We start from the raw sequence: 24,043 nt of genomic DNA on the forward strand, positions 1-24,043 counted from the left end.
CTGAACAAAAAGCTAAATTGATTGTAAATAATGTAATAACTGAGGAACTTAAGATAGAAAAAGGAACACGACAGGGGTGCCCAATTTCCCCATTACTCTTCATTTCAGTTCTGGAGGTGTTGCTGAATATGATTAGGAATGACCAGCAGGTTAAAGGAGTGCAGGTCGGAGCTAAACATTATAAGTTAAGAGCATTTGCAGATGACCTAGTATTGACTTTGCAAGAGCCAAACACTAGTACGAAAAAGGTCCTAGAAATAATCCAACAGTTTGGCCAGGTAGCTGGATTTAAGTTGAATAAACAAAAAACCAAAGTTTTAGGAAAAAATTTAACAGATACGGAAAAGGAGAAATTCCAAGAGGAGACAGGGTTGACGGTGGTCAAGAAGGTGAAATACCTAGGGGTTTATTTGACATCTAAAAATGTGAATTTGTATGAGGATAATTATGAAAAATGTTGGTCAGAGATCAAAAAAGATCTAGAAATATGGTCAAATTTGAAATTGTCAATGTTAGGCCGAATTGCAGTGATCAAAATGAATGTGTTGCCTAGAATGCTATTTTTGTTTCAGACCTTGCAGATTCTTGACAAGATGGGATGTTTCAAGAGGTGGCAGAAAGATATTTCGAAATTTGTCTGGCAGGGCAAAAAGCCCAGAATCAAATTTAAGATATTGACAGACGCTAAAGAAAGAGGGGGTTTTGCCCTGCCGGACTTAAAATTGTACTATGAGGCAGCAGCTTTTTGCTGGCTGAAAGAATGGATGCTCCTCGAGAACACAGACATTTTGGATCTGGAAGGTTTTAACAATGCTTTCGGTTGGCATGCATATCTATGGTATGACAAAATCAAGCTGCATAGTGCCTTTAAAAATCACATTGTTAGAAAAGCACTGTTTAATGTTTGGATAAGATATAAAGATCTGTTGGAAAACAAAACCCCTAGATGGGTGTCACCAGTGGAGGCTAAAGCAGTGAAGAAACTCAATATGGAGGTCGGATGGCCGAAGTATTGGGAAATTTTGGAACAGGATGGAGATAAGTTGAAATTACAAAGTCATGAGAAAATGAAACATAAAGTACAAAATTGGTTTCAATATTATCAAATAATGGAGTTTTTCAAACAGGACAGGAAAATTGGCTTTCAGGTGGAAAAATCAAAACTAGAGACTGAACTGTTAGAACCCAATACTAAGAATTTATCAAGAATGTATAACTTGTTGCTGAAATGGAATACACAGGATGAAACAGTCAAATCAGCTATGATTAAGTGGGCACAGGATGTTGGCCATAACATTATGTCAGCTGACTGGGAATGGTTATGGAACACCGGTATTAAATTCACGGCATGTAATGCCTTAAAGGAAAACATTATGAAAATGGTCTATAGGTGGTACATGACCCCAGTCAAGCTGGCAAAAATTTATCATTTGCCCGATAACAAATGTTGGAAATGTAAAGAGACTGAAGGTACCTTCTATCACCTTTGGTGGACATGCCCGAAGATTAAGGCTTTCTGGGAAATGATCTATAATGAAATGAAAAAGGTACTTAAATGTACTTTCCCTAAAAAACCAGAGGCCTTTCTCTTGGGCATTGTCGGCCAATTGGTGTCAAAGAGGGATAGAATTTTTTTTATGTATGCTACAACAGCAGCAAGAATACTCATCGCAAAGTATTGGAAGACACAAGATCTACCCACTCTGGAAGAATGGCAGATGAAAGTGATGGACTATATGACACTGGCCGAGATGACAGGCAGAATCCGTGACCAAGGAAAAGAGACGGCGGAAGAAGAATGGAGAAATTTCAAAAATTATCTTAAGGACTATTATAAACTTGATGAATGTTAGAGTGTTGTGGTTTTTAGGAACAAAGGGATACAGTGATATAAGGTCAGATCACAGAGATAACCAAGATGACAGAGGTTGGAAAGTAACAATTGGGAGTTGCTATAAAATTATGGACATTGGGATGCAGAAAGGGGGGGGTATGGGGGAGTCTCAGAAAAGAGGTTTATGAAAAAATGTTATGAAATTATACGTGTTTGTATGTCTTTTTAAGTGTCTGTTTGTTTTTAAAAATTCTGTAAAACTAATAATTTTTTTTTTTAAAAGAAATATTAAGGTGCAAAGTTGGGATTTATTAATTTTAAAAAGCCCAATACATTTTGGCCTGTAGTTATTTTAGGCGTTCATCTGGGGTTAAAATAACTATTATTATTATTATTATTATTATTATTATTATTATTATTATTATTATTTAAATACCCCATCCATCTGGCTGGGTTGCCCCAACCACTCTAGGTGTCTTCCAACACACACAATAATAATAAAACATCAAACATTAATAGTAACAATCAGATCCTATATAAAAGTCACAATAACTTTAAAATAAACAACTTATATGAAATAAAGCAATATTCAATAATCCACTGGAATCCGATAGTAAACAATAGTAAATATTTTCAGCGATTGAAGGATCTTTATGATTCTCATCTATCAAAGATTTGGAAGACTCACAATTTTCATCCTGATGCCCTGTCAAATCTCCAGAAAATGTTTTGGGTTCTGTTCACCCTGAAACTTATCAAAATCTGTAGTATTCTAGTTGGTTTATGAAATAGTTTTCTTATTAGTCCGTTCCTATGCATCTCCTCGGAAGTAAACCACCCTGAGTTCAATGGGACTTGTTTGAAATTGTAGCATTAGAGTGTTTTTGTCAGAACTGCCTATTTCTTGACAAATTTCACTGTAAGTATACTTGCAAAGCGTGTTCTCCCTAACAGAGAGCATGTGTTGCGGTTGGGGAATGAAATATACTCAGAGTCGCAAAGTGATTTCATGCTCTTTATTCAGCTCATAGTGGTGAGGAGGAATGAATGAAAGTCCCCTCACAGTATCTGCTTTATATACATTATTTACACAATGGGCTGCACATGATTGGCTAATTCCGGAATTCTACTGTAAGCCAATCAGGTTGTGGATTCACTTCTATCTGGAGCAGGATTGGGTGGTTCCTGCCAACCAATCATACTGCTGCATTCTGAATCCTATTGTTCTAGGACTAATCAGACTGCTGCAATTTGGATCCTATTGTTCTAGGACCAATCAGACTGCTTCAATTTGGATCCTATTCAACTCAGTACATAACACCCCTCCCCTCTAAGTTCCAGTCCTGCCCGGGAGGTCGCATTCATAGTCCTCAAGGTATGCCGCTGGCCTACGTGTGCGTTGCGGCCTGGGGTGTTCCCTGGTCCGAGCTCCAGGTTCTGGCTCGTGTTCCAAGGATGCTGGCTGTGATGGGGCTGTTTGGTCTGGTGCAACCGGCTCGCTCAGTCGTGGTTCTGGTTCCGGTGTCCTTTCGGCCTCACCGGTCCTCTCTGTATTTACTGATTCTGCCTCTCCTGCTGGCCCCTCCTGCTCTATGGGCTTCACTGCCCCGCTGTTCCCTTGGGACTCCTCTGACCTGTCCTCCTCCTGGGTTTCTCCCGGGAATCGTCGCCGTATCTGGTCGCAGTGGCGGTGCCAGCATTGCCCCCCATCCGTTAGCACCTCGTACGACACGGGGCCAGTGACCCTGGTGACTGTGGCGGGTACCCATGCTGGGCCTGCCCCAAAATTCTTTGCGTACACTGGGTCCTGGGCCTCAAAGGTCCGGGGGTTCCTTCCTTCCCCCACCACTACCTCATCCTGAGCTCTATCGGGGTGAAGGCGGCCCAATGTAGGGGCCCTTGACCACAAGCAAGTCCAGTTGCCACGTCCGCCCTCGGTATTGCACCCTGAAGGTCCCCACCCCCATTGTGGGGACCTTACATTTCTGGAAGTCCCGTAGGGTGAATGGGGCCGGCCTGAGTTTGGGACCCCCAGTAGGACACAGTTTCCTTAAGGTCCTTGCCGAGATTATGGATAGAGTTGAACCCGTGTCAAGCTCCATGCGGCATGGGGCCCCCTCTATCTGTACCTCTACATAAATTTTCTCTACGTTGGGGTGGGGCAACTGGTATACCTGGCAGTCCGTGAGCTCCGTCGAGTTGCCTTGGTGCGTTGGGCCCCGGGACCTGGGGCTCTTGGGTTGGTCATCTGATGCCTGGTGTCGGGTGGGCCAAGCCCGACACACCCGGGCGATGTGTCCCAATTTTCTGCACTGCCTGCACTCTGCATTGCGGAAACGGCAGGTCCTCCTCTCGTGACTCTCCCCGCAGCTTGCGCAGTTTCCTCCTTCTCGTCGAGGCAGCTGTGGTCTGTGCGCTGCTTGAGTGCGCTGCTGTACTCGGTGCACCTCCTCCCTGTCGGATCCTGAGTCGTCGGTGAGGTCTTCGTGGTGGACCCTCGGTTGGGATGGCAGGCTCGGCCGTGCCTCTTGCGTCGACCTCTCGGCAGCTTCCGTTGCCAGGGCCTCCTCCAGAGCGACCTGGAACGTTAGGTCCTTCTTGGCGTAGAGGCGTCGTTGCAGCTTCTCATCCTTCAGGCCACTGACGAGGCGGTCACGAAGCATGTTCTCCAGCTCTGAGAAGTTGCAGAACCGGGCGGCTTGGCGGAGAGAGGTCACAAACCCAGTTATGGTTTCCCCAGGGGCTTGTCGCTTTGCATAGAAGGCATTTTGACGAGCCACCACTGAGGGCTGCGGTGAAAAGTGCCCCTTCAGCTGTTCCATTATTGTTTTGTATGGAACAGTAGCGACGTCTTCAGGCACAAGGAGAGCCCGGGCGATTTCAAACGTCTCCTCTCCGCAGATGCTGAAGAATATCGCCCTCTTCTTGGCGTCTTCTTTGTCGGTGACCCCTTTGGCTTCTAGGAGGAAGGTGAAACGGGAGGCGTACGCTTCCCAGTCTCCAGATGCTGGGTTGAATGGCGAGAAGCTGCTGTTGGCTGCCATTCTGAGTTCCTTGTGTCCCGGAGCTGAAGCCTGGATACACGATGCGAGGCAGCGGTGCGGCAGGTGGCGGTGCTGCGGTGCTGTGTGTGGCAGTCAGCTCAGCGGGATCCCACCTTCGTCGCCAGTGAAATATACTCAGAGTCGCAAAGTGATTTCATGCTCTTTATTCAGCTCATAGTGGTGAGGAGGAATGAATGAAAGTCCCCTCACAGTATCTGCTTTATATACATTATTTACACAATGGGCTGCACATGATTGGCTAATTCCGGAATTCTACTGTAAGCCAATCAGGTTGTGGATTCACTTCTATATGGAGCAGGATTGGGTGGTTCCTGCCAACCAATCATACTGTTGCATTCTGAATCCTATTGTTCTAGGACTAATCAGACTGCTGCAATTTGGATCCTATTGTTCTAGGACCAATCAGACTGCTTCAGTTTGGATCCTATTCAACTCAGTACATAACAGGGAACAAGCCACCCCTGTTGTTGCTGGGCAGATTTGGGATGAACCCAAGCCATTAAGTGGTTAAAATTGGGTTGCTGGGGAGTTTTGATAGTTGCCAATTTGGAGGAGGGGTCAAAGTCTTTAAATACAGATTGCCCAACGTTGGGCATCCTCTTGGCCGTTTTGCACAGGATCACATGGAGCACTTGGACAATCTTCTCATTGTCTGGTTACATTTCTTTATTTCTTTATTTCCCCTTTCTTTTAATCCTCTCTAGTCCCTTAAATAATTTAATTCTCCCTTTTTCCTGTTCGATTTCCAACCCCACCTCACACTGGCTTCCGTTGGAATCCGGAAGGGCCAGTTCTGTCCCTGAGGGCAAGGACAGATAGTCATAACCAATGCCTAAGCAACCACTAACATTTTTTGTATTTTGAATAAAGTTGTGGCCAAAATTATGCCAAAAACCTTAAACAAAAATTGATGCGTGATGTGTGAATTTTTTTGGGGTGGCATTGTGGGACTCAACACGCAACAGCACAAGTGACAGGAATCATATGCAAGTCATGTCTGAACAATTTTTTTAACTGGTGTGTGTGAAGAATTAAGATATTGGATAGTATGTATGAGAACAAAATTTTGACAGCTTTCAGCCAATAGTGATCCACCCCTTGTATTCTTATTACATACAGAGTACATCTTCTTCTAAAATAAGGTTTAAACACTCCCTGAGATGAATAACCAGACAGTTCAATTCTCAACATTGCTGAATGAGAATTTAAGCAATCTTTGTTAGAATGACAGTCTTAAAATTCAATTTGCAGATGAGCCTCTGTAATGCTGACTGCTACAAAATCCACTTTTCTACTTGTTCCTTCAACTTTAACAACCTAGACAATGATAGTGAATGGAACCATCAGTCTCAGAAGTGGGTGTCTGCACTGACAATAACGGATGAAGGAAGTAAATTCTCAAACTTTATGAACTTTATGAATGGTGTTGGTAGTGGAAGAAGTGAGGAAAGAGAATTTGTTCCATTTCCTCTCCTTACTCCAAAACAACTTTAAAGGCACCTAGCACAAAAGCCCTGAATCTGTTTGTCTGTAATTTTGGCAAGCACAGTCCACTTTGGAAAGGCTAGAATGTCTACATATTTCAACTACTTCTATCAAAAGTTACAGCTTTTTTTTTTTTTAAAAAAAACAATTTTTATTAAATATTTTCTTGGTTTGTAAAAGTACATGTCTTCTCTCTTTTTTCAAGTTTACAGTCTTTTCTACAGATCAGTTACATTTTGTTATGAGACATTAGTGTTGAGTGCAGTATAAGGTCAGGAAGAACGTGGAGAGAGGAGGGGTGGTGGTGAAATTTATATTTTTTTGCAGTGCACGTGTGGGATTTTGTGTCAGCGTCAACTAGATAGGTTCTCCTATTCGTTTGTTACATTTCCTTAGTAGTGAGAGGGCCCAGGGTATGGTTGGTTGTCTGTGGTTGGCTGCAATGGGATTTGTTTTCCTTGGGGGGTGGGGCTTGTTGGGTCAAGTAAGCCAGATTGATTCATATGCTGTTGGTGGGTTCTTGTTGTTGTCTTGTTGGGCTGTGTATGTGATAAAGGGGAGCCATACTGGGGTGAAGGCGTCCTCTTCTGTTTGTCCCCGTGTCAGTTTCAGTTTATTGCTTAGCTTTTCTCGTAACACTGTTTCCCATACAATTTGGTACTACTGGTCCATGTTCACTCCTGACAGGTCTCTCCAGTGTTTGAGTATGAGGCTTCTAGCTGCTGAGAGTAGGTGGGTATAATGTGAGTGGTCATTAGGATCTTGGAAGATGTTCAGTAGGGACAGTTCTGGTGTGAGTTCTAATACCCGTTTAGTCATTTTGAAAATCTCTTGTAGGATTGCTGTCCAGAAGGGTTGGATTTTTGGGGCATTCACACCACATGTGGAGGTAAGTGCCAGTGGAAGTGCAGCCTTTTCAATTTTTAGTGAGGTTCCTGGGTGTATCAGCACCAATTTCCGTGGTGTTAAGTACCACTTGTAGGTGAGTTTCAGAGTGAGTTCCCTTCTTTTGATTGAGATGGATTTAAAGGGATTTATTTTTGAATGAATTTTTTGAATGGTTCAGGGTAGTGGAGGACACCATGGTTTTTTTCTGAAGTGGACTCAGATCCTGAGCTGGTCTGGTCAGCCTCTCAAGCCCTTGGAACTGAGACAACTGTTTTCCAGTGTACCATATTGTGGTCAAAACTGAACCTTGTGTTCCACGCACCTCAAGCAGCAACTGCTCTGAATCTAAGCAGGTTTGTATCTGATCAGTGCCTGGACAGACCTTCTGAGAAGCCTAAGTGCATGTTGCCTTGAGCAGTCCTGAAGAACAGCAAGGTTGAATGTATTGAATAAAATTAACTTCAAGAAGCATGGTTCTTGTAGCACCCACTTTCTCAGTTTAGGTACTCACTCCCACCTTTACTCCTCTCTGAAAAGAGTAGGGAAGGGCTCCAACAATTCAGCTGTTCTCATAGTTCTCTGGATTAGTGCAATGGTGTATAAGAAATGGACACACATAAAATAAATAAATATATCTCCCTCTTTCCCTTTGTGTATAATAATACATACATATAGTCTTTCTTTGGTATGGAGGAGGATGTCCATCTTCAATAACTGTGATGAACTGTTGTGTAGAACCAGCTATGCAACAATGTCCTCTTGACCCACAAAGTCTGCCTAGGGCTTATAAGTCTCCTTGACCTTCCTGGTTTTGACACTTTTGCTTGATTACACTTGCTTCCTATGCTCTGGAGCATAAGATATACTGGGTTGGGTTTTTTAAAAAAAATAATTCATACTGATCAAACAACTGCTGAAGGAACTAAAAATGACTGTTAACCTTTCCCTTTGCAATTTCACAGCTTTTCTCACCTGTGGATTTGACAAGCAATTCAGAGTTCATTGGTAAAAACTCTGAATACAGCTACAAATGAGAACACGTATTTCTGGACCACTATTGCTAGGAACATAGAATAAATAAATTGCAAAATCCAAGTTGATCAGTTATGAGCTATTTCATTACCTTTCTTGGAAATCCTCCTACGTTTGCATTTCACTCTTAATAAAAGAGTGGAATTCCATTTTGTATGAAAGTATTACATTTCTTATCTTGTCATTTTGGAGAATAATACCAAAACTAAATTTCCATTCCATGCACAACAGCAGTCTTGTTTATAAAGTTCTGTCACAGGAATGCAGAATTGTGACCCTCCAGATGTTGTGCCTTTCATCAGCCCTAGCCAACATGGCCAGTAGTCAAAGATCATGGGATTTGTAGTCCAGCAACAACTGGAAGGCTACAAGTTTCCCATCCTTGCTGTGCAATAAAGCAGCCAGATTCGATAATGCTCTGTTCCACAAATTTCAAGTTCAGACTCTCTAAACTTAACAATTTGACTAAGTTCTGAGTAGCCTACTTTAACATAGACCTATCATGCTTATTCAAGAATACAGCTCTTGGTTTAGCACACCAAACAAGTTGTGGTGAGGCATGGATGCATGGCGCTACACACATTGAGGTGGTTGCTATATCAATTCAGCTAAATTCTCCCCCTCACCTGCATGGTAGCTGTCAGCTGGGCATTTTGGTTTCGTTCCATGCCCACTGGAACGTGCCCAGCCATTACAGATAATGCATTCACCTCACACAAAGCTATCCAAGAGGCTGCGTTTGAAATGATGCTAAGGTGAATGTTTCATCTGCGTAACGCTTTTTCCTTGCAATGCAGGAATATGCAGGAGGCCCATACGAGGAACTAACCTGTTCAGCACCACACTCTAGCCAACTGAGCTAACTGTCACCCTCATGCAAGCACGCTCCCTAAATCTGCTCTGGGTTTCCTTCCAATCCCCCAGCAGAGGACAGCAGAGAGAAAGGAAGCAGGAAGATCTCCTTCTGCTATTTAATCCTTGCACTGGTGCAGAGAGTTTGTTGAATACTGCCCATGAACCCCCAGCCCAGATAAAGGCAGAGAAATGCTCTGCATCAAATGCATGGAGAGGACTGGGCCTTGGGCTGTGTGTCCATGTGGGGCATGAGTTTCATATATAACTGGAAAAACGTTGGGTAAACCTCATTGCATCTAGCAGGATACATGTCTGTGAGACTCTGGAGATAGAGAAGGCTTAACTAAATCACCACAAGGATCCCCTTGATCAGGGGTCAGCAACCTTTTTCAGCCATGGGCCGGTCCACTGTCCCTCAGACCATGTGGTGGGCCATATTATATTTTGAAAAAAAATATGAATGAATTCCTATGCCCCATGTTATAAGAATTTTAGGTCTTAGATATATAATAAATGTTCATGGATGTACCAAGCAAACACGTACATATATATATGGACCACATGTCTGAGGCAGCACAGGAGGGCAGTCCTGAAACCACTTTAACTCCCAAACTGACCAAATGTTTCTCTGCAAAGGGGGAGAAAATGGAAAAAAAACCCTTCCCATTGTCTCAGGAATTAAATAGTTACCATCTCAAAAGGAATGGCCCGACTACCAGAAAAGGCAATCAGATAAGGCATTATCAGATAACCTGGCAGATAGGAAAAACAACAACATTCAAATTTCTGTTGTAGACCGCCTTTTCTGTGATGCAGGTATGATGTTTGTGGGCGGTGGTCTTGGGCAAAACCCCTTCTGTGATGTATGTATGATGTATGGAGGGGTGGTCTTGAGCTTGAGGGCAGGGAATTTCAAAATGGATATATTAGGCCTTGTGCACCATTGTTCAGGGTCATCCTCCTCTCTCCTGCATGTGGGTGGAGCACCCTGTTGCAACAGTTTAATAAATATCAGACTTATTAGCTGCTTTGCTTCTCAATATTTTCTGGTTGGCCTCTGTTATTTTCTTCTACCGATGGAGAACCTACAAAGGACTCTATAAGGGCTCTTGTGTACCCCATAAGGGAATAAGGGCAGATTTTGTTTACAACACCCACAAATAAGCCAGAGATGCATTTTAAATAAAAGCACACATTCTACTCATGTAAAAACACGCTGGTTCCCGGACTGTCCGAGGGCCAGATTGAGAAGGTGATTGGGCTGCATCCGGCCCCTGGTCCTTAGGTTGCCTACCCCTGCCCTTGATGATATTGATGTTAGTATTAACTTTCAGCTGAACATATAGAGAACAAACAGATAAATGACTCCCCTAGATATATAGTAGTTGCATTCAACCAGGCATATTTCAATGTTTTCCATTTCACATTTTGTTCGCTCAATACATAGCAAGGAGAGAGATCGGAAAGCCAGACAATCCATTGGGTCTGCTGAGAGACGAGCTTCATTTAGCTCCTTCTTTGCGTGCTGAGGTCCCACAAAGCCCCTACCCCAATAACTCAGACATCACACATAATTTTTGTTTTGGTTTTTGGCATAATTTTGGCCACAACTTTATTTTATATACAGATTGAGAGTGGTTGCTTAGGCATTGGTTATGACTACCTGTCCCCCTCCCGCCTTGGGGGGACAGCACTGACTCCTTAGCCAGTCCCGGAGGAAACATGGTCAGAGTCAGATGGAGCTGCGTCACAGACTCTCACTGCTCCGCGCATGTTCCTTGAAGCTTACACGGCCCGCACCCTGCCGTCAGGGTTTGGACGAGGGGGATGGTAAGCTTCAGAATTCCTTTAACGGAATACCCGTATGCAGCAGCATTGGAGGGGCAGGCACAGCCAATCCATACCCCTCCACCAACCAATTTTAACCAATGCCTAACCGCCAACCTTACAAGTTGTGACGATTTGCTAAGCAGTAGGCAAAACCAAGAGGCACGCACTAATCAGCCAATTGGACAAATTCCTACTGGGCCCCCGCACCAAGGCGAACGACCCCATGACAGGCAAAGCAAGGTCAAGGCGCAAGCCCAACAAGGGAGGGCGGGCGGGAGATCCGATGTCCACAGCAAAAGAGAAAGAGAAAGCTGTGGACCCTGCTTATATAAGGGGACTAAACCCACCCCTAAATTGGCAACATCAATTTTGCCCCAGTAACAGCTTTAACCAATCTGCTCCAACCCATTGCCTCAATGGGCTGGCTAACTAGGGGTTTTGTTTGGCCCCATCCGCAACACGTGCTCTCTCTTCTATGAGAACACGCTTTGCGTGCTGAGGTCCCACAAAGCCCCTACCCCAATAACTCAGACATCACACATAATTTTTGTTTTGGTTTTTGGCATAATTTTGGCCACAACTTTATTTTATATACAGATTGAGAGTGGTTGCTTAGGCATTGGTTATGACTACCTGTCCCCCTCCCGCCTTGGGGGGACAGCACTGACTCCTTAGCCAGTCCCGGAGGAAACATGGTCAGAGTCAGATGGAGCTGCGTCACAGACTCTCACTGCTCCGCGCATGTTCCTTGAAGCTTACACGGCCCGCACCCTGCCGTCAGGGTTTGGACGAGGGGGATGGTAAGCTTCAGAATTCCTTTAACGGAATACCCGTATGCAGCAGCATTGGAGGGGCAGGCACAGCCAATCCATACCCCTCCACCAACCAATTTTAACCAATGCCTAACCGCCATTCGAGCCCTTACGCTCGCCGCCAACCACTCATAAATTAAACCACACCCTCAGCCTGGACACTAGAGCATCCAACCACACATCATTCCCCAATGGCGAGAGATGAACCCCATCATCCCTGTAAAACTCAATCGCCTTGAATGAAATCAGAGGGTGCGGGATTACAGCCCCACCCAGATTCACCACCAGCTTGCTTGCTGCGGAATTAATCCGCTTCCTTACTCGTTCAGTGGCGACTGGGCAAGGACTACCACGCCAGATGCGGCGTTGCAGCAGCTGTGACCAAATTAGCTTAGTTGACGGCACCCGTGCCGCCAACTCCCCAAGGTCCTGTAATATGGTAGCACGCAGCCCGTAGCAGGAGGAGGAAACCATATCGTTCTCCCCGAGCTGTACCACGATCGCTGAAGGAGGGCCACATTGGAAGACACGCCTTCGCATGAGAGGTAACAATTCCCTCCACAGCATCCCCCTTCTGGAAATCCAGGACACCTGAACGTGGCGCGGGAATCCCAGGCCGTCACCCAGTCCGGACTGGCGAGCTCTGTCCGCAGCCCAGTGCACAATACTGTGCCCTACTATCCAAATACGGATAGCAGCCCGACCTAGGGTAAAACACACATATGTAAGTACCACAACACATTATTTTCTCACGTAGGTTCTGAATGCGTCCGAACGCCACCGACCCAGGTCCTTTATCCTCTTAACTGACAAACCCCAGTGAGCGGCAGTTGTAGCCGCCCCAATCCTAAATGAGTGAGGGGCAAACTCAGAAGCCGGGAGGCCACAAGCCTCCACAGCTTTTCGCAACACTCCAGCAAACTGGTGTCTCACCAGCGGGCGGCCATTTTCGTGTATGAAGAGGGGCCCTTCGCCACCAGGGCGCAGGGCTAAATACTTCTTAAGGTCCTTCACCGGGCAAGGGCCACTTTCGCCCGTCGCAGGAAGTGTAATGACAGCGCCCCTGCCTAGTTGGTCCGTCTTTGAATTCCTAACGTGAACCTGCAGGTCCTTTGAAGACACACTCACGTCCTGCATCAGCAAACCCCTAGAACCTCCATCCTGCTTGGGCTCGAGGACCACTTCGCCAACCCTCAGGGCCCCAAAGAAAGTTAACGAAAAGGCTGCTGAAAATAGCCGAACCTCAAATTTCGACCAACAGATGCTCCGCAGCTTAGACCGCATCTGCGCCAGCAATTCAAATGTAATGGGTCGTCTGGATACGGGCCTGGAAGGAGCGAGTCGCCCCCATCCCTCCAGGGCCCTACGCACTACAAACTTCCTACACGGATCCTTATTAAAATATGCTTTACTAAAAAAGGAAATTGCTGCAGAATGCAGGCGTAGGGTCCTAGCTGCCCGACGCATCTGGAATAGATGTGCCAGATACCGGAGCACCTGAGAGGTGGAATGGGGGGTGGTAACCTCCCCTGCAGGCTGCCCACTAAATAACAAAAAGTCCGCCCAGGCCTTTTTATAGGACCTCAAGGTAGAAGGTGCAACAGATGCAGCTACTCCCTGTAAGACTAAGTTCTGCCAAGGTTCCAGAGATGATCCGGGAAAATTTCCGGACGGTCTCGAGCCACTGGCACCAGGGACCTGAAACGCTCCATCTGAAAACGGGACAGAGCATCAGCAATTTCATTAGAAATTCCTGGGACGAAGCGGGCAGAAAAAACAATGTTAAAACGCAAGCAATGCAAAACAAAAGCCCGAAGAAGGGCAGATACCCGAGGGGATCGTGAAGACTGCTTGGCCAGTACCTTCACCACCGCCTGGTTATCAGTCCAGAAACAAACACGATGATCCCTAAACTGTTCGACCCACAAGTGCACTGCCACTACAATGGGGAAAAACTCAAGGAAGGTTAAATCCCTGGTTATAGCCTGCCCCCGCCATGCAGGAGGCCAGCGCTCGGCGCACCACCTGCCATCCCAGTACAAGCCAAACCCCAAGGACCCCGCAGCATCCGAATGGACCTGGAAGTCGTTGTGGAGGTTCAAAGTGTCCTGCCACAAGGACACCCCGTTGAATTCCTCCAAGAATTCCAGCCAAATAGCAAGGTCAGCCCGTACCTGAGAAGGAAGGCGGACCCTGTGATGCGGGGCCTGCAAGCCCGAGGTGAGTCTGGCCAAGCGTGAACAGAAAGGTCGCCCAGGAGCGACCACCCTGCACGCAAAATTCAGGTGGCCCAGCAGAGACTGAAGTTGCCGCAGGGAGACCTTCTTTAAAGGAATCATCTCCTCAATGACCATTCTTAAATTGGTTATCTTTTCAGGCGGCAGGCTAGATGTTTGAGCCACGGTATCTAACAAGATACCCAGGTAAGTCAGCTTGGTAGAAGGACCCTCGGTCTTCTCAGCCGCTAACGGGACGCCCAGCTCTTCCGCTAAGGAAGCGAAGGCTTGCAACAAAACTACGCAATCCCCCGTATTGCCTGCAGAGGCGACCAAAAAATCATCAAGATAATGCGTGACACCGCATAAACCGGTTCTTTCACGTAAAGCCCATTCCAAAAATGAACTAAAACACTCAAAGGCCGCACAGGCAACTGAGCAACCCATGGGCATGGCCTTATCGAAGTAAAAACTTCCTTCGAACTGAAACCCCAGCAACCAAAAATCATCGGGATGAATAGGAAGCAGCCGAAATGCTGATTCAATGTCGCATTTTGCCAACAAGGCGCCTGGTCCAAATTTTCGGATCATCTTGACTGCGTGATCCAAAGAAGCATACCTCACCGAACAAAGCTCCGGGGGAATCACATCATTTACTGATGTGCCTCTGGGATGCGAGAGATTATGTATTAGGCGAAATTCCCCCGGGGCTTTTTTGGGAACTATGCCCAAAGGTGAAATATGCAGATTGGGAAATGGAGGGACCACAAATGGACCGGCCATGCGACGTAAAGCTAGTTCCTTACCAATTTTTCTTCGTGCCACCTCTGGCATATCCCTAATTGATTTCTGGTTGGCTGGGTTTCTGGCAACCGGGGTAGAGACCACCGGGATTCTAAAACCTAAAGAAAAACCTTCGCGCAAATAAGACGCCGCCTTGGCATCGGGGTACAACTCCAACAAGGAAAGCAGCGGCTGTAGCCTTACCGGGGTGTAAGCTAAAGAGGAGATCAAGCTACTTCCCTGCTCCCCCGGCAGGGGCCTGGGCTGCGGTTTTTGGGGGCTGTTGAGAGCCCCCCCCTTTCCGAAAGGGACGGCGGCCAGTCTGGCACGCGGACCCGGAATGGTTCCCTGAACACTTATCACAAGCATGTGCATATTTACAAGACTGCCGTGTGCAAGCACCCTTATTGAAATCCCAGCAAAAAAGCTTTTTTCCCAACCTGGTAGGGGCAGCCTTAAACTTCTGGGAGTCAGGGGCCTTCTTCTCTATTCGGGGGGCCACATAAGTGGTCCAGACATCCAAGTCCTTCCGATCCCAGCGGGCCGTAGGGATCTTAGCCGCCCTACGCCTAAAATTCTGGTCGTAAGCTAGCGCGGCAGTTTCTCCGGCCATTGTGAAGGCGGAACGGACAATGGATAGATACACCCAAAGATGCAATGATCTCCTGGGGTAGGCCGCGGCCACAACTCCAGCAAAAACCTGAAAACTATCAAGCCAACGCTCAAAGGTCCTGTCGGCCTTAGCTATGATCGATCGCTTCTTTGGAGCAGGCAGGCCCTTATCCAAAGGCTCCTGGCCTTCCAACGGGGGGGCTAGGCTAAATATATCGACATAGCGTCCGTCCAATATCCTGGAACGCAACTTGGCGGACAGGTGAGCCCCCGGAATGATGTCCCTGGCCGAGTTGGTGGAGGCCTTTACGTCCGGCACCAGGACCCCTTCAAGGCAGTCTAGCACTGCACCATACCTGGCCCTATGGGAATTCGCCCTTCGTTCCCAAACCCATTTTGGGAGCCCCGAGGTTTCCCCGAAACCCCAGTATAACTTAAGGGGCGCTTCCTCATCACTACTAGAAGTCTGGGATGACGCACCTGATGAAGAGGACGAGGTGTCTCTACGTCTCCTCTTGGCACGCCTCCTGGAGCTTTTCTTGTGACGGCGATGTCCTCCCGAAGAGGTCTTCGGAGGAAGAGGGAGGCTGTCCTCGACCGACGACTCGGATGCATCGCCCTGCTGTGGAGTGTCTGGAAGTGACTGGAAAGACACAACCTGTGAATGACCAGGGATCGAACTCCCTGCAACAGGGGGCTGCGCAGGTGAACCCCGCACAGCATGACCCCGGGCAGGTGCCCTCTTTCTGGCGCCCACCCTGGAAGGAGCCCGACCCCGTGGCACGGCAACCTGCGACACTGGCAGAACCGGGGACCGAGCCTGTTGGGCGTCGGGTGAATAGCCACTGGCTGGCAACGGCTCTCCTTCTGCTTCACTGGATGATGACGGTGGGAACGAAACGTCCACAGGGGGAGCCAGCGTTGCAGAAGAAGTCGACGGGGTTGAGCAGCGATGCATCAAACCATCCATCTCCGCTTCCATCCTCGCCAGAGCCACCGGGTCGCCAGCCAAACTAGAGATCATGGACTGAAGGCGTTTTACCGACTGGCCCGGTTCAGGAGAACGTAAGGCCTGAGACGGGCCTCTTATAGGCCGCTTTGAAGAGCGGGCCGGAACAGGCTTCCTTATCGCCTTCTTTGGAGCCATCCCTACTACTGGTGTAGAGGAACAAAAGGAAAAAAAAAAAATTAAAATTAAATAAATTTAAATTAAATCAATTAAAATAAAACACCAAATTAAGATAAAGCAATAAGATTATTTTGAATTAATTAGAAAGCACACCAAGTAGCAGGAAGTAATTCAATACCCTGCAATACCACTGTGGCCACTAGAGGCCTCCCACCAGCTTTTGGCCCTAGGTTTGACAATGCTGCACTTACCAAGAGCGGCCACCAGAGGCCTCCACTATTGCCAGGCCCTCGGACTTCTGAAAAAAAACCCTGTAATTACCCGGTTTATCCACTAGAGGCCTCCACTAAAGCTAGGCCCTAGGAATCAGACAAAGCCCTGCAATTACCGGGCTGGCCACAAGGGGCCGCCAGTCAGCAGAACAAAATGCAAAATGGCGCTCCCGCCAATTTCTTGGCCCGAAGGTGGAGGAGGGGGGGATCGCCAGCTAGAGCCCACCCTAGCGACCTGCAAGGGGTCCACCCAGGCAAAGCACGGAGGTTCCGCGGCGCTAACGGCCCCTCACCCCCAGAAAGAAACGGGAGGGGGCTGCTGCCTACAGCAGCTCTCCTCCCCTAGCCCAGTCCAGCAGGCCTCACTGAGCCGGCGCTCCGAAGCCCATAAACGGTAAGGCCGCCGCGGCCGCGCAGGCACCCGGCCGGGCCGCTCCCGTCGGGGGAACGCTCCCGGCGCCGCCGGGCAGAGCCCCGGCCGCCCGCGAGGGGGGGGGGGTTCGGCCCCAACAGTCGGCCGCACCGCGCCGCCGCACCGCGCCTCAGGCGATCCCCCAGCCGGGGAAGGATGTAAAAGGCGGGGAAGGCCCCCCGCCGGGCCGAGCCGGGCCGCGAGGCCGCCGAGCGCCCGCCGGATCAAGCCGGCAAAGCGGACAAGGCCGCGGAGGCCCCAGCCGGGCCCAACGGGCCTCAAAAGATCCCCGCGGAGGGGGAGATCAACGACGCGGCAGGCCCGGCCGGCTCAGCCCCACCGCGAGCGACCGCGGCGCCCGCCGCGGAAACGTGGGGAGCGGGGAGGGGAGAGGCAAAAGAGAGGAGGCCGCCGCCGGGCCGAACCCTGCGGATGGGGCTCCTCCGGGCAGCCGCCGATTGCCGGCAGCGCGCTGCGGCAGCGGCAAAGCCGGCCCCTTAGGGAAAGGATCGGGTACCGGGGAGCTCGCAGGGGCTGGGGGGGGGTTGGCGGAAAGGCCCGAGGCCTGGCTACCCCAGGACTTTGTAGGGACCCCGCAACTGAAGTCCGCCCGACGGCGGGCGAGGCCAAGGCCAAATCCCCGGCCCGGTCAATAGCTCGGCCGAGGACGGGCCGTAAGCCTGCCGGGACCGGGAGGCCCTGCCCTCCCCCCCTTAATAGCAGCCCGAGTCAGTGCCAGGGGGAAGAAATTGAATAGATAAGAAATCAAATTAAATTTTACAGAGATACGTCAATTAAATTAATGAGGAGAAAAGAAAAGAAAGGAGGAAAATCAGGGGATTTATACAACCACAGTCTTTCGCTGTTTGCACTCCGGTACTGAGATCCGATGTCCACAGCAAAAGAGAAAGAGAAAGCTGTGGACCCTGCTTATATAAGGGGACTAAACCCACCCCTAAATTGGCAACATCAATTTTGCCCCAGTAACAGCTTTAACCAATCTGCTCCAACCCATTGCCTCAATGGGCTGGCTAACTAGGGGTTTTGTTTGGCCCCATCCGCAACACGTGCTCTCTCTTCTATGAGAACACGCTTTCCCCGAACTGTGCCCATTATAAGAACCTTGTAGCTTTAAGAGTGGGCAAGTTCGCTTAATTTACTTGTCTCTCCTTGTATGTAGTGTATTTTAGATGGTAAGCCTCAGGCCAGGGACTCTCTTATTTGTTATTGATCTCACGTAAGCTGCTCTGGGAGCTTTTCTGGCTGAAGAATGGGATAAAAATGTTTCAACTAAATAATTAAATTGTATCTTTTTCTTCTTCACATAGGGCTCTGTAGTTCCATTCACTAAAGCGGGCTTGGGCACATTCATTCATAAGTACTCATATCCACAGACACAAGTTCACAACCCAGTTCTTTAGGAACATCATTGCTCAATTGCACATCTCCTGCCCATTTCAGTGGGAGAAATTGCTACAATTATCAGAGTATTTTCATCACAACCCAGCAAAACTGAATTTATTGATTTATTGGTTTAAGGAGTGTGATATGTTTGACAGAGTGCTTGAAAGCAATCAGCATAGTGAAAAGCAAGAACCTGGTTCAGATTCTTATTCCCCTAAAAAGATCTCTTGAATGCCTTATGCGTGCTTTGATCTCCCAGCCTCTGTTCTTGAGATGGAAATCTCAATAGTTTCCCTCATAGGATGGATATGAAGATAGAGCTAATTACTGTTAAACATCATTGTCAGTTTTTTTTTAAGTGCTTTGAATTTAAACGCTTTTTAAAGCACAAGTAACCAACCATGGCAAAAAACAACAACTTTGATTTCATTCAAAGGGCATTTCTATATGAACAACTTTCTCTAATCTAAATATTTGCAAAAAGAATAAAATTATTAGAAAAAACATATCTGTAAAAGCCTCATTTGTACTGCAAAAGATTAGGATTATTATTTGACTTTCAGTCAAAGCTGAAAGTCTCTTGTTTATGGTATGACCAGGAAATGCACTTAACACAAACTTCAACCTTTATGAAATTTCATTATTTCCCCAACACCTTTATATGTGATTTTGCTTCTTTCAATATCATTAATCTAAATATAGCTGAATGCCTGCCACCTGTGCCTCTTTGTTATGTTGCTGATGTCACAGGAATAACATAATGGCCCCTGATTACAGGTTTTAGAGAAATAAAACAATGCAATAAAAGGAGATGGCACTCCAGAGGAAGTAAGCCAGTTATGTACTTTTCACCAGAAACTCAGGGAACAATGTGCAAAAAGGTCACATAGATCACCAATGACATTAGAAAGAGAAAAGGTTATATGTTATTCTTTGGGGATTAGCAGAATTTGGTTGCATTGGGGAAGCTGCTTTTCTTCTCCATGTGGGAAGAAACACTACCACCTCTACCAAAGGCATCATGGACTTTGAAGAAGCATGAACTGAGAAATGAGCTAAGAGAAAGGCATGTTTGGCAAATCATCACTGTGATCAACTCCCACCCAGAAACCTATGTCCCCACTGTGGAAGGATATGTGGATACAGAATTGGCCTCCATAGTCACATACCGACACAATGTTAACACCATATTCATGGAAGTCAATCTTACTCGGCCGCCGAAGAAGAAGAAGAAGAAGAAGAAGAAGAAGAAGAAGAAGAAGAAGAAGAAGAGTAGTGTGGTCAGTTCTGCAGCTGGTAAAAAAAACATTTTTCTTAATGGAGCCCACAAATAAAAAATGTGGGAAGACCATGCTACAATTCAATTACTTTTCTTCTTAATTAGACACATCCAAAAGACAAGGTTAGTACACTCTTTGCAAAAGCCACCATTTCATTGAAACCCAGAGGCTTGCAGTGTGACAACTGAATTAAATCTAGAAACAAATTAACCCTCTAAGATGTGCATAATTACACTGTGGGATACCCTCTCCCACCCTCAGCCTTGGCTAGAACTAAAGAGTAATGATAGCTCTTGGGTCTTGCTTATTTCCATTCTAGTTAAATAAATGTTGGCTTAACTATGCCTGAAATTGTTTTATCTAGAGAGTTAGAGAGTACTGTGGGGGAATTTAATAGATAAGTAAAGACAATTAGCACATCAAAGCCGTCAGCTTAGCCCAGTATGCTTTCGCTGCCACTGATGTACATTGCAATATAGGATTAGGCAAAAAAGAATAGGCGTTTCTTCATAATATCTCATTATTAAAAGTAATGGACAGAATTGGCAATAAGTGGATTTTCAGCTGATTCTCAACTTCAGTATGCATAAAGCTAATTGTCACACTACAGAACAGTTCTCTCTCACCATGGGCACACATACATAACATACCAATGGGTAAATGGAAATAAACCCTACTGATTTGAATGGAACACATTTCTGTGTGAGCAGTAGGACAGAAGGTACTAGCAGGATTCAAATGACACTTTAGTTAAATCCTGAGTGTGGACCAAACACGGCACTCCAAACCTCCCTACTTCACCTGTAAGGCCATTCTCAGGAAGCCACACCCACCCCACACCTGATGTCAAATGCTCCCTCCCACATTTGTCCTTTAAATGTCACTGGTTTAAAAGAGGAGGTATTTGAAGATGTGTTCCCACCCACCCGGACGCGGGTGGCGCTGTGGGTAAAACCTCAGTGCCTAGGACTTGCTGATCGCATGGTCGGCAGTTCGAATCCCCATGAGCTCCCGTCCTTCGGTCCCAGCTCCTGCCCACCTAGCAGTTTGAAAGCACCCCTAAGTGCAAGTAGATAAATAGGTACCACTTTATAGCGGGAAGGCAAACGGCGTTTCCGTGTGCTGCGCTGGTGCTGGCTCGCCAGAGCAGCTTTGTCACGCTGGCCACATGACCCGGAAGAGTCTTCGGACAGCGCCAGCTCCCAGCCTCTTGAGCGAGATGAGCGCGCAACCCTAGAGTCGGTCACGACTGGCCCGTACGGGCAGGGGTACCTTTACCTTTACCTCCCACCCACCCAACATTTGTGGGCAGGTGGGAATACGTCTCTAAGTCCTCCCACTTCACCTTCTAATTTCTAATGAGGTTTAAAGGATCAATGTAGGGCGGGGGACGCCTGAAAGCCCTTTGCAAGCATTGCTTGTGCAAGCATCTTTACAAAGGGCTGCTCGAAAGCTCTGCAGTTTGCTTTGAAGTCCTGACAATTGGGGCTTCAAAGAGAAGCATCACTGGATGGTGCCAGCTGATGACTTTGATGCATCGGGGTGGGAAAGATAAAGAATGGGCCCTCTGGCCAGACAAGGTTCCCCATCCCTGAGTTAAACAATCAAATTAGCTCCTAAAAAAGAAAAAAATTCTCATTCAAAGCATTCCTCTCTTTTTTTGGTACAGTGAGGCTCTCAACCTGCTTGCATTTCCCTACTTTCAAAAGAAAATTAGGAGTAAGATGATTTCAAAAACAATGAGGCATAAAGCCTCAGTCCCCTCCCTTGTGCTAGATCCTGCCAGTGTGCAGATAAACAGTAAAACAAGTTCATGTTTATGTGTGTGTGTGTGTACACACACACACACACACACACACACACACATATAACAATGCACCTTTCAATATAAATTTCCAAAGTGGTGCCCAATATAAAACTGCAGCGAACAAGTCATACAAAATCATGGAAGAATCCAAAGTCCAAATTGCAATTACAGCAAAGCTAATAAGAGACAGTAGAGGAGGCAGGTGGGGGCTGTGTACATATGCTGACAGACTCAACTTCTAAAAGCACAATAGAAAGGGGAGGTTTTAACCTGTCTGTGAATGACTGTTCTTCTCTGTAAGTTTATCTTTGAATCTAATTACTTTGGGAAATGGCGTTTTATTTTTTATGTCATTTTTTTCTTACCATGATGCTATTATAAGAAAAACGGCTACTTTTCCCTTATGGGGTACCCAAGAGCCCATATAGAGTCCTTATGTAGGTTCCCTATCGGTAGGAGAAAATAACAGAGGCCAATCAGAGAATATTGAGAAGCAAAGCAGCTAGTAAGCCTGATCTTTATTAAACTGTTGCAACAGGGTGCTCAACCCCCCCCCCCCACGCAGGAGGGAGGAGGAACCCAGAACAATGGTGTGCCAGCCCTTATACAGTGGTGCCCCGCAAGACGAAATTAATTCATTCCGCAATTTTTGTCGTCTAGCGAATTTTTTCGTCTTGCGAAGCACGAAATCCCATAGGAATGCATTGAAAATGGCCCTTGTGGTCTCTTCCAACTCTATGATTCTATGATTCTATGATTCTATTCTATGATTCTATGGTCAAAAAAAGTCGAAACAAAGCCAAATTTGGTACAACAACAGTTTATTAACTGCTCTTTAAAGTCACACATACTGTAAAGAGCAGTTCAAAAATTGAAGGGAAAATAAATTAACTTTATAAACAAAACATGTCTTTGTTTTTAGACAAAGGAAACAAAGCCGCGAGACGTTTTCGTCTTGCGAAGCAAGCCCATAGGGAAATTTCGTCTTGCGAGGCAAATCGAAAACGGAAAAACCTTTCGTCTAGCGAGTTTTTTGTCTTGCGAGGCATTCGTCTTGCGAGGTACCACTGTATAGACTTTTGAAATTGCCCACCCTGGAGCCCAAGACATCATACATACATCACTGAAGGGGCAGTCTACTGCATAAATCCTGTCTGGCAGGAAACCTGTTAATGGGTTTACCTGGAGAGCCTGGCCATTCTTTTGTGATGATAAATACTTAATTCCTGAGTCCAGGTCATAGGCTCACCCTATTCATACCCAAATATGCCCTTAAGGCAGGATTTGTGAGCACAGAGACAATGGGGAGGCTTTTCCCATTTCCTTCATCCTTGCAGATAAACATTTGAGTTCAATTTGGGAGAGTCAAAATGGTTTCAGGACTTCTTTCCTGTACTATTTCAGACATATGGTTTGTATATTTATGTATGTCTTTGCTTGGTACATTTATGAACATTTAATTTATATCTCAGACCTTAAAATTCTTATAACATGCTGAAACACTTTTGACCCAGAACGGCTTTTAGGTGAGTTTATGGGATGTCAGAACAGGTCAATTTGCATATGTAGCTCTGTCCTCCAACAAAAGGGAATAGATAGGAGGCTTTGGAGCAACAGTCAGGGGCTTGCTGTGGTACCCCCCATCATCTGCCACCTGAGGCAGTGGCCTCATTCTTTCCTAATGTTAGGGCCAGCCTTGAGTGTTGTTGCTTTCTTTTCAACTTTCCTGCTGGGAGTTCATTGGAATGTAATTTATCTACACTGTCATTATGCTGGTATAGGAGAATGCCACTAGACTGTTCTATAAAATAGATTTTTGAGGAGAAGAAGAAAAGACTGTTCTATATGGTGCTCTAGCTCATGAGTTCAAGAAGTTAAATAAATGTTCATTAGAAAGTTTAGAAAAAAATTGTGAAGTTTAAACTCATTTGTCTAAAAAAATCTTTTTGAAAAAGAAGTGATGTTTATAAATTGTGCTGGATAAAGAATGTGTACATGATAAATGACCAGGGACTCACATTAGATGTTTAAGAAACTAATTTACTCAAATATCAACTAGATTGAGTAACCCATTAACAAGAAGGAAAACAGGACCATTTCAAGGTGAAGCTCAAACTTTCCTAAACAGACTGTTCTTGATAAACCAGAAAACCATTGATTTTTGCTGTATGGTGCTGAAATTTTTATCCTTCTTTCCCACGGCCTAAAAAGATAAAGAAATGGGAAGCTAGGTTTAAGGTTTCTTCCCTACCTTACTTTCTGAGGAAAAGGTAAATGCAAACAAAACTCCACTCTGGGGATTAAAGCAACACCATTTATTGTGTTGA

This window comes from Podarcis bocagei (genome assembly GCF_964188305.1).
Source record: "Podarcis bocagei genome assembly, chromosome: 3".
NCBI lineage: Eukaryota > Metazoa > Chordata > Lepidosauria > Squamata > Lacertidae > Podarcis > Podarcis bocagei.